The sequence below is a fragment of the Hibiscus syriacus genome, unplaced genomic scaffold (genome assembly GCF_006381635.1).
Source record: "Hibiscus syriacus cultivar Baekdansim isolate YM2019G1 unplaced genomic scaffold, ASM638163v2 tig00109996_pilon, whole genome shotgun sequence".
Lineage (NCBI taxonomy): Eukaryota > Viridiplantae > Streptophyta > Magnoliopsida > Malvales > Malvaceae > Hibiscus > Hibiscus syriacus.
This window is the reverse complement of record NW_024062554.1, coordinates 105953-115493: the sequence shown is the minus strand read 5'-3', so window position 1 is coordinate 115493 and position 9541 is coordinate 105953. Positions and strand designations below refer to the sequence as shown.

General features: G+C 38.6%; 2 pseudogenes; both read left to right on the top strand.

Annotated features, from left to right (window-relative positions):
- Positions 1-493: 493 nt before the first annotated feature.
- LOC120212122 lies at positions 494-2236 on the top strand (annotated as a pseudogene).
- A 1346-nt stretch (positions 2237-3582) lies between these two features.
- LOC120212111 lies at positions 3583-6416 on the top strand (annotated as a pseudogene).
- The last annotated feature ends 3125 nt before the right edge of the window (positions 6417-9541 follow it).

The following is a 9541-nucleotide window of genomic DNA, read 5'->3' as shown; positions in this document are numbered from 1 at the left end:
TTCTGCATGTGGTGGTTTATGATTGATATGTCGGTGACGAAAATTATCGCGATCGAGCATGTTGAAAGGAGGAAACTAGGTTCCGATGAAGCTGATTTTTTATTGATACACCGATGGAGGGATTTATCTGTGGAAGTTTGTCGGTGCTCAAGTTTCTCAATGGTTGTGGTGCATCGTCGTTGAGCCATTGTCCTCGGCCCAAGTCGTGGTCGCCAATGAACCAATAATGTGGTGGTCACCGACTGATGTTGAATTGGTTAACCATTCAAAATTTAACGTTAGGTTCTAAAAAAATCGAAAGTTTAGGTATAAAACCCGATCAAAATAGATAGTTTAGATACTAAACGCGTTAAGTTTTTAACGGTGGGTACTAAAATGAAATGAAAACTAAATATTAGAATGATTTTGAAAAAAATAAAAGTTTATGTACTAAAACGGACAAAAAATAATGGTTTAGATACTAAATGTATAGTTTACCATATATTTTTCTTAAAAATCTGCAACACCTAAAAAATTGGAACTGAATGAAACCCGACAATTCTACTTCACCGGCAACAACTCCAACACCGTCACCACCACTCCGTCACCGACCAATGGGATTTTGCTACCCAATGAAGGGGAAGGAGGGTCCCACCACATGGTGTACACTCACTCGGTGCCTCCGGAGGTGACGTCGGCGTCGGAGCCGGCGAGGAGAAAGAGAGGAAGGCCTAGGAAGCATGGTACACCGGAACAGGCCATGGCTTCTAAGAAAACGGCGTCGTTGAGCTCCAAGGAACGGAGAGAACAGCAGCAGCAGTAGCACCAGCAGTTGGACCTTGGCGGTCGTGGGTCTTCGAAGAAGTATCAGTTGGTTGCATTAGGTGGGTGTTTTTGATAAAAAAAATTGTTTGATTTTGTTGCAAATTTTTTAGATATTCTAATTTTTTACTGTCAAGATATGATCTGTTTTCTCGGTGGTATGATATTAGGGTCGGTTCAAGATCATTCTGCTATCGGGATCTTATGTTCGGAATGAAATCGGACGGATTACCGGTGGGCTCGGTGTATGCCAGGTTATTGGTGGAGTTGGTGGGCCTCTAAAGGCAGCCGGTCCGGTTCAGGTATTAGTATTATTCGATTCGGGAAAGGGGATCGGAACAAACGTTGGGAGAACTTGTATCTATCATTGAGCCGAATGCTCGATTTATTGCTTGTACAGGTTATCGCCGGTACGTTTACTATAGACAACGAGAAGGATGTTAGTGCTGGGGCAAAAGGTGATGCCTCCGGTGGCAAGCTGCCATCTCCTGCTGGAGGGTCATAGATATCTAATGTTGCGTTTCGCTCGGCTTTTGAAACTTAACAAGAAACCCGATTACGGGAAACGATGATCATCTAAGTCTCGGTGGAAGTCGTTTCATGATGCAACGGCGAGGCATGCATATGGCACCCCGGTCCACAGATTGGAGGATTTCGCTAGATGATGTCGAATTAACAGGTTAGAGTCTTGTGTGCCTACACATGCATGCATGCATGCTTTCACGTCGATAAATGCTGAAACTAAGAATATATTACAGGAAAAACTGATCAAACTCCGCAGAATGAGGACTATGGTCGGCACGTTAGGCTTCCGTTTGGAGTACGGCGAGGAAGGTCTACTCGTAACCGACATCCGATGATATCCAAGTGTCCTGTTGTACTACTAGATAGAGCATTACTCGATATCGATTAGGGCGGCACCGGATGCTCTCACCGTGGTGGAAAATGGTGCAGCATGGAGCATGGAGATGGGGCTTTGGAAGTCCTGGTCCTTTGTTCAGTAGTTGAAATATTTTCTTTGTATTGTTGAAAGCTTTGAGTTTGAATGTTCTCAATAAAATAGAAAAGGAAAAACTTGTAATTCTTATTTGAATTTAGTATTAATGTGTAATTATAATACCTTAAACAAAAATCAGGGATCATTCTGTAAAAATGTAAAATTTATGGATTAAAAGTTGATTTATCCCTTAAAATTTTTTATTATTATAGTGAAAGGAATATAGAAAGTATGATATAATTTTAAAGACAAAAAGACATTAGCGGTCCTTATATTTTAAAAACATTAATGTGGCTCTCGTATTATTTTCTTTTAATGTGATCCTCCGACTCATAAAATAAATCTAATATGACTCTTTAACCAACGTTTTTCGTCGTTAACAGTTACAGTGTTGATATGGTAGTTCACAGTGCTAACATGGTGGTCCATGGTGGTTGATAACATAGCAAATAACATTACAAATGAGTTAAATTGATAACTCAAATATGGCAGGGGAAATGTCACGTCAGTACCGTAGACAATCATATTTGTATCGTGGTCTATCACGTTAGCACCGTAACGATCAAACGATGTCATATCAGCATCATAACGGTCAAACGATGAAAAACATTGGTTAAACAATCACATTAGTTTTGTTTTCTGAGTAGGGACCTATATTGAGGAAAAAATAATACGAAGGTAACATTGTATTTTTTTCAAAAGTATATATACCTCTAATGTATTTTTGTCAATTTTAAATCATTAAGCAAGCATAATATATATTTAACTCTAAAATGATTAATTACAAAAAAAACTCCTAAAATAATTTTAAACTTAATTGTTATTATTATTAATTAAAAACTAATTTAATTATTTAAATCCCAACAATAATAATATACTATCTTTGAGTGGGAGAGAATGTGTCTATGTTCACTTAGTACTTCGGGTCCCAATATTTCACTTTTCAAGATCTTCCATTTTATGGATAATTACATTTTTGGTTCTTGAACTTCATTAGTTTTTTAATATCGGTATTTAAATATTTTTGGTTCACATTAATATCTAAATTTATTTTTATCATTTCATCTATTTTTTTCATAATGAGTCTACAGTAGCGGGAATGCTTATTCAATCAAGTTTTTTCAACGAGCTTTTCTAACGCAAAAGTACGGTTTTACTAACTTCTCGATTTGAGTCAATAATTATATTTCAAATCACAAATTTTTATCTAAAAATGGATTATTTGGGAATGATTTTGCATTTCAAATGAAATTTTGGGCCAAAAGCACTTCCGTAAGCATTCCTAAACGATCAATATGGAATTGTATCACAACAGTTGAAAATTTTCAAAATAAGAATTATATAAAATTTAGAAAAATAAATCATAAAATATTATAAAAAATTTAATTTTTTTGAATTTATCTACGATTATACATACATTTAGATCCCAATGTGGATAAAATTGAAGTACCGATATCTAAAAAAGAAAAGCTTAGGGACCAAATTGTTATTTATCCTTTCTTTTATTAAATACCATTTTTCAACTTTCTCCAAAGTTCTAAGTACGATTCTCTCCTGCAAAGTCTGCTTTTGTTCAATGTATCTTTCAATCAAAAGAGACACAGATTTGGTGTCTGATTTAGATTTTTGTTCTTTTTCACCTCTGTTCTATGCTTTCTTGGAGCTCTCTTTTGTAAACAAAGGTTAACCATTGATCTTGAGGTTAGTTTCCTTCAAGATTTTTTTTTGTTATTCAATTGAAGAAGCTAGCAAATTTCATCATTCATATATATATATATATGAAGGCCTCAGAGGACCGAGGAGTGTGAAAAATCAATGTTTGATTACTGAGAATTAGCATAAAGTTTGAATTTTTTCTGGAGATTAGAGCATATGGGTTGGTTTAAATGTTGAAATCTAGGGTTTGGGTGTTATTTGATTAGATAGAAGAATCTGGGTATTTTTGCTTTTAGGTCTTGGATTGTGGGAAATAGGATGTTATCGTGTTTGCTGAAGATTTCAGCTATGGGTTGTACAGTTAGGTGAATATCGAATTCATATGTATTTTAGGGTTTAGGATTTAGGGTTTTACGTGTATGTATGGCAATGTTGCGAGCATTGGTTCTCGGCTTGGTGTCGGTTTCGTTTTTCGTGGTTTCGGTTTCTGCAACTGAAAACGAGTTTTTGAATTGTAATTGTGATGATGATGATGGATTGTGGAGTATACATAGCATTTTAGAGTGCCAGAAAGTGAGTGATTTCTTGATTGCGATTGCTTATTTTTCGATACCGATCGAACTCCTTTACTTCATTAGTTTCTCGAACTTCCCTTTAAATGGGTTCTGGTTCAGTTTATGGCTTTCATAGTGCTCTGTGGATTGACTCATCTTCTCAACGGATGGACTTATTATGGTCCTTACTCGTCGTTCCGGTTGATGCTCTTGCTCACTGTTGCCAAATTCCTTACTGCCCTCGTCTCGTGTGCCACTGCGATAGCACTTTTGCCTTTGATCCCTTTGTTGCTTAAATGGAAAGCGAGGGAGCTTTCCTTGAGGCAAAATGTATTGGAACTGAACTAAGAGGTTGGTATGATGAAGAGAAGGAAGGAAGCGGGTTTGCACGTTCGGATGTTAATGCAGGAAATCCGGAAATCGGTTGATATGCATACGATTGTACACTACTTTGGTTGAGTTGTCTAAGACTTTGGATTTGGACAATTGTGCGGTGTGGATGCCGGACCACAGCAGATCACAAATGAGTTTGACTCATGAGGTGAAACCGAGTTCTTCGAGGAGTTTTCACTGTTGTATCCCGACCGATGATCCTGATGTGAGGGAGGTAAAAGAGAGTGAAGGAGTGAGAATCTTGAGACCAGACTCGGCACTTGGTATTGCATGTGGCGGTGGATCTGATGAGGCCGGTGCCGTTGCCGCAATCAGGATGCCGATTCTTCAAGGTTATAATTTTAAAGGGGGGACGCCGGAATCGGTAGAGACTTGCTATGCTATTCTGGTATTGGTTCTTCCGAGTCTGAACTCGAGGAATTGGAGCTATCCGGAAATGGAGATGGTTGAAGTTGTTGCTGATCAGGTTGCGGTAGCGCTGTCCCATGCTGCAGTTCTCGAAAAATCTCTGCTAATGAGGGAAAAATTGGGTCAGCAAAATCGTTTGTTGCATCAGGAACAGAAAAATGTGATGATGGCGAGCCAAGCGAGGAACACTTTCCAGAAAGTGATGAGCCATGGCATGAAGAGACCAATGAACTCGATTTTGGGCTTACTTTCGGTGTTCCAAGATGAAAATATGAACATAAACCAGAAGACCATTGTCAGCACACTGGTTAAAACAAGCAGTGTTCTAACAACTTTGATAAACGACGTGATTGAGATTTGGCGAAAGATGATGGAAGATCCGTGCTCGATACGAGGCCTTTTAGCTTACATGCCATGATCAAAGAAGCATCGTGCCTCGCCAAGTGTTTGTCGGTCTATAAAGGCTTTGGTTTTGAAGTTGATGTATTCACAGTTCTTTGCCGGACCAAGTTATCGGTGATGAGAAGAGGACTTTCCAAGTGATTCTGCATATGGTCGGCTACCTACTAGACATCAATAATGGAGGAGGAACGGTCTTATTTCAGGTTTTATCGGATGTTAGTAGCCACGGTAAGAACGACAAAACAAGTAAATGGAGATCAAGCACACAAGATAATTTCTTGCCCTTGAAGGTTGAAGTTGCTATTCTCGGGCGCGATTGTCGGGCTGATTCATCGGTCACGACCCGGCTTTCTCCTAATAGGAAGAGTGACGACAACGGAAGTAAGGAGAGCTTGAATTTCAATGTGTAAGAAGCTTGTGCAGGTGAATATTCTGGTTGTTTTGTTTTAATTTTCAATTCGGTACCTTGTTTCGAGTACGCTGTTAATGATCAATTATTCCGTCGTATGAACGCATATATTAATCGTGCACTCTCATTCGGTATTCGCAGATGATGCAATGTAATATCCAGATATCGACGAACTCCCTGGGCTTTGCACAGAGTATGACACTTCTTCTAAGGTTTGAAATCCAATCATATAATGGAAAATCCGCATTTGCACCCGGAAATGTCTATGAGCAACGATATTCCAGCTCCAGGTTCAGAGGTCTTCGAGTTTTGCTAGCCGACGACGATGATATAAACAGGACCGTGATGAAGAAGCTGCTAGAGAAGCTCGGTTGCGAAGTGACTGCTGTTTCTTCCAGATTTGAATGTCTTTAGTGCAGTTACCCATGCTGACAATTCTTTCCGAGTTGTCGTTTTGGATCTTCACATGCCGGAAATGGATGGATTCGAAGTGGCGATGAGAATCCGTAAGTTCCGCAGCTGGAACTGGCCGTTGATTATAGCCTTGACGGCTAGTGCCGAGGATCATGTGCGGGAGAGATGCCTACAAATGGTAATGAATACGGTTATTCGGAAACCCGCCGTGCTGCAAGGGATGGCGGACTAGCTTCAACGAGTTTTGCAACGATCCGGGGAAGGGATTTGAGGAAGTGATTGTCGTTAGGCCAATGGTGGCGATCGGAAAAGTTTCCCGACACCGATTACTTCATCCCCTCGAGTAATTCCCTCTCCGTAGAGATTTTTCAACATATCATCTGTATACTATCCGTATACCGTCATCCCATCATATACCAGACTGTAGCCATTAATTTTTTTTCAGACCCATTTGTTCATCTTCTTCATTACTGGAAAATTCGTGGAAGGACTTGAGACGTAAAATTACATTTATACATAGGGATGGCCACATGTCCGAATCCGAAAGGTTTTGACCTGATCGAGTCAGATTTTAAAAAAAAAAATAGATTAGGGTCGAGTAGAGTTTTTAAAAAAATATGTTCGGGTTTGAGTTTAGAGTGAAAAATATACAACCCAAAAAATAATATAAATTTACCTTATATATTTAAGGATAATTATAATATTAGTCTCTCTCTATATTTTTTCAGTTAGATCCTTTTTTATTAACTAAATAATATATTTTTATAAATATATTTATTTTAATTGGATTTGAGTTTTATCTTAAAAATTAGGTTAGGTTTGAGTTGAGTGAAATCATCTTTAAACTAATATTGGATCGAATTTCGAGTGGAAGACATATATTTTAGATAGGATTAGGTTGACTAAAATCGACTCGATTTATGTTCATCCCTATGCTATATATAGAACTATTTAATACCAACATCAGATTTAGTGTTATATTAGGATTAATGTTACTCGGACATAAATCATTAAACAATACGAAAAGTAAAAAATATATTTATATTATTTTATAATTATTTCTTATTTTAAAAATCATTAGAAAATAGAATCGAATAAATAGGGACATTAATAGGCAACCTACCACGAACAAATATAGAACAAGGGCACTGGTCGAAGTAAATGCTGAATTTATAGTGAAGCTGACAATTTAGGATCCATGAATTTTGAGTTTCTTTTTCGTGAATTTAGGATCCATGGATCGTGCCAAACATTCGGCGGCGGCTTCGCTGTTGCCGGTGATTGTCGGTTTTGTTCTACTTTCGGATAGTTGCCGGGGAATCCAGGCTGCCGGCGAAGCCGCCTTTTCGAGTTCTTCGTCGGAAGGGATTCGTTCGAAGCCTTTTAACAATGTCGTGAAAAGGTTAAAGCGATTGAACTCAATACCCCAGCTCTGTTGGAAATAAAACACTCACACAAACAACTTTTATTGAAACTCAAACAAATATTACAAGAGTACTCTCACTCAAAAACAAGAACTACAACTCACTCTTATAAGACTTTGCTTCTTCACTCACTTAGAAGCTCTTAATTTTTCTTGATGCTTAAAACTAAAATGGGAAGGGGTATTTATACTACTCAAGAACAATCCTACACCACACAAATAAACTAATTTAAACCATTACAAATTCAACAAATATCTAACTCTCACCTAACTAAATTGATGTAAGCAATGACATCATTAATTAAATGATGTAAGCAATGACATCTTTAATTAAATGATGTAAGCAATGACATCAATTTAGCTTGGGTTTGGGTTTAGGCTCCCATAATGGATCAAGTTTATGATCCAACACCCTCCCTTAAACTTGATCTCGTGACCCCTAGTAGGTTCCTTAATCTTAAGAAGTCTTCGCTGGTCAGTGGCTTGGTAAAAATATCAGCAACTTGATCTTGTGACTTCACATATTCAACTTCCACATCTTTTCTTGCAACACACTCCCTTATATAGTGGTAGCGAATATCAATGTGCTTGCTTCGATCATGGAATACTGGATTCTTCGCTAAGGCAATGGCTGACTTGTTGTCGACACAAACCTTGGTAGGCTCTTCTTGTATCAAACCAATCTCCTTCAATAGATTTCTAAGCCAAATTGCATGACAAACACATGAGGTAGCAGCAACATATTCCGCTTCACAAGTGGATAATGTGACAATCGGTTGTTTCTTTGACATCCATGTGAATGCAATATCTCCCATGAAAAATACGAATCCAGTAGTGCTCCTTCGATTATCTATGTCTCCACCCCAATCACTGTCGCTATATCCAACAAGCTTGTAATCATTAGAAACTGAATAGAACAAGCCAAAGTCAATTGTACCTTTCAGATAGCGAAGAATTCTCTTTGCGGCTTTAAAATGGGTGGTTGTTGGGGATTCCATGTAGCGACTAACCAATCCAACTGCGTGAAGAATATCGGGTCTCGTGCAAGTTAGATAGCGTAGACTTCCTACCAAACTTTTGAAGAATGTTGGATCTACACTTTCGCCTTCTTCATGTTTGGTCATCTTGATCCCGTATTCTGCCGGTGTGCTTATTGGCTTACAGTTCTCCATCTTGAACTTCTTCAGTATCTCCTTTGTATAGCTTTCCTGTGAAATGAAAATTCCATCATTTTGTTGCTTAACTTTAATGCCAAGGTAGTACGCCATGAGCCCCATGTCTGTCATCTCGAATTCTTTCATCATCACATCCTTGAATTCATTAAACATGCTTGGGTTGCTTCCAGTGAAGATCAAATCGTCCACGTAGAGGCACACGATCAAAATATCTTCATCTTTGATCTTGATATATAGAGCATGCTCGTAGGGACATTTGTTGAAACCATTCTCTTGGAAGTACTTGTCGATTCGGCTATTCCATGCCCTTGGTGCTTGTTTTAGCCCGTAAAGAGCCTTTTTCAACTTCAACACCTTGTCTTCATGCCCTTTGACTTCATAGCCTGATGGTTGCTGAATGTAAAGTTCCTCTTCAAGAACTCCATTTAGGAAGGCGGACTTTACATCCATCTGTTGTATCTTCCACTTGTTTTGAGCTGCCAAAGAAATGATTAGTCTGATAGTCTCCAATCGAGCAACAGGAGCAAATACCTCATCATAGTCAATTCCAGCCTTTTGACTATAGCCTTTAGCAACTAGCCTCGCCTTGTGCCTTTCAATCTCTCCTTTGGCGTTTTGCTTTGTTTTGTACACCCATTTGACACCTATCGCCTTATGTCCCTTGGGAAGTGAGGTAAGTTCCCATGTGTCATTCTTCTCGATGGCCTTGATTTCTTCGTCCATCGCATCTCTCCATTTCTTTTCTTGTACCGCTTCTTGAAAGCTCACTGGTTCACAATCGGCAAACAGACAAAATAATGTAAGATTATCTTGTCGTTCAGTTACCTCATAGAGATCTCTAAGGCTTCTTGTGCGTTGCACAACTCTTTCACTTTGACTCCCACTTGACGATGATGAAGGTGATGAGTC